The sequence below is a fragment of the Dreissena polymorpha genome, chromosome 16 (assembly GCF_020536995.1).
Source record: "Dreissena polymorpha isolate Duluth1 chromosome 16, UMN_Dpol_1.0, whole genome shotgun sequence".
Classification (NCBI taxonomy): Eukaryota; Metazoa; Mollusca; class Bivalvia; order Myida; family Dreissenidae; genus Dreissena; species Dreissena polymorpha.
This window is the reverse complement of record NC_068370.1, coordinates 23,116,089-23,118,382: the sequence shown is the minus strand read 5'-3', so window position 1 is coordinate 23,118,382 and position 2,294 is coordinate 23,116,089. Positions and strand designations below refer to the sequence as shown.

Here is a 2,294-nt window from a genome sequence, read left to right as displayed (position 1 = left end):
ATGATGTAAATAAAATCTATACGTTTGGTTGTTTACACCATTACAGCAGCGCTTCTAACTGACAGAAGAGAGACATAGTATAAGCCTTGAGCTTCCTTCTCAATTCTGTCCAATTGTATTATACAGCCTTTATGTAAAGCAATACTGCAATTCTACCTGCCTAGCATATTGCTCAAATATAATATGTATGTTTGTATTGTATTGCTTATATGTACTTTCAATGAACTAAATAAATAGTGTTTAAACAAAAACTCTTCTTCTAAAGTGTATTAATAAAATACTTTATTTATACATTTTTGTAGTTATCGTTAACTTTACACTCAATTATGTCATGAGTATAATTAGTATATGCTATAAAGCATAGCCATGAGGAATTACTATGTAGCATAATTTTCATCGCACTCTTCGATCAATGACAAAACACGTTCGTGATCATTTTTGGGAATAGAGACTTTAACATTTGCTTTTACAGTTTGTAGCAAACAAACTAATTGCAGAATTAAAACATTTCTACTTTGAATGTTTTAATCGGATCTGCGTTATTTTTGTTTTGTTTAATGCTGATTTTATATCAGAAAGCACACTGGTTGATAGAGATTCGTCGCTGTTGCACTGAAAAACATCTCGAAGATTTTGTACTGTGGGCGATTTTGTTTTCAAATACGAAGCCATTAACTGTGTCCTCTGACTTGGCGATGCCGGTAATAATTTCCTTAAACACCAAATTGCACGCGACCATGCCATTATATTGCTGTAATCAGGTGGTGTAATTAAATCACGTTGTTGTCACTCCATTTTCGTAACGGCGTTAATATACCCTGTGTTTCGCTTTCTTTTCATTCAATTTGTTCTATTTTAACTTATTTCGCTGACTTTGCGTTTCAAGACTGCACTTGGGCACTTCGAAATTATTTTATATTCTTTGGCTTTCTCAAAATACTTGTTTCCCCATTTTCTTTGCTGTTGTTTTTCCCTCTTCAGTTATTAATAACGGTCGAATGGATGTGTTAATTTTTTATTGTTTGTGAGACTGCAAACCTAAAACATATATTTAAAATGATAAATAGTTATTATTTCCATTATTTAAGTTATCACGTAAGATGTAAAATAACATAAATGCCGTTTGACGTCAAGAACATATGAGGTTTACATTTGATGCCACTGGACATTTTTAAGACATAAGAAAACAATGCATAATTTTCTTATTTTTGTGTCGAATGTAATAACATTTGCAGTATATACTCTATGAAAAAAAACAACGTTTTTCAGACATATTTTTATGTTGACGTAAGTTAAATAATAGCTATAGCAATAATAACTTCAATATTTATCTCTTTCAAATATCAAAATGTAAACGTTAAACTGGACATTTTAAAGACATTGTTTAATTTTAGATTAAAAAGTCGTACGTCGCTCAATTCAAATATTTGTTTATGGAAATATATGACAAAAACGTAATTTTTGTGTGCAGTTAGATTTAACACACATATGAAAATGCCAATTTTAGTGACACCTAAACGCAAAAAAATGAAAAAAAGAAAGTTAAATTAAATAAATCTAACGAATCTTACCTTTGTTTTTCTTTTGTTCCATCCCGTTTGAATTTAACCGGAAATGTACAAAACTGACGTCAGTTTGTTTTTGACGTCTGTTCTCTCGACAGACGTAATTTCGCGCCAAATCACTGTTCAGTTTTAGCGCTATAGCTGTTTTTTGTGAAAATTGTGTGTTACATCTCATTTTAAATTTTTTGCTGAAAAACGTCGCATTAAATGATCTGTTTGATTATCATTGTTTTAAATAAAATAAGAAAATATATATTGTTAAATGTGGAATTTAACGTTGATTTTAGAGATACAATCATATTTTTTCTGACACAAAGAATAAAAATGTGACGGGTGAAATGCCAGAAACAAGAGTGCATTTTTTCGGGTGTACCTCACCTTTTGACGTTACGTTATTTTTTTTAACATACAAATGTCTTATCATATGAACCGCGTTCTGAGAAAACTGGACATAATGCATGTGCAGTCCGCACAGGCTAATCAGGTACGACACTTTAAGCCGTAACTTGATAATTGCTAAGAAGCGACTTTATTTATACGAAATATGTCATAAAAGCGGAAAGTGTCGTCCCTGATTAGCCTGTGCGGACTGCACATGCTAATCTGGGACGACACTTAACGCACAAGCATTATTCCCTTTTTTCTCAGAAAGGGACTCATATAAAAATATATTTCGCTGCAAATATGCAACATAAACCCCCCAAACTACAAAAGAAACATGTACGAGCA

General features: G+C 31.7%; 1 long non-coding RNA gene across 1 annotated transcript; it reads right to left on the bottom strand.

The window, feature by feature from the left end:
• Positions 1 to 254: 254 nt before the first annotated feature.
• LOC127863013 (uncharacterized) lies at positions 255 to 1,611 on the bottom strand. Its single transcript, XR_008040904.1, has 2 exons — positions 1,572 to 1,611; positions 255 to 1,038 (listed from the first exon to the last, which is right to left on the bottom strand). It is a non-coding gene; the product is annotated as an uncharacterized LOC127863013 (long non-coding RNA).
• Between the last annotated feature and the right edge of the window lie 683 nt (positions 1,612 to 2,294).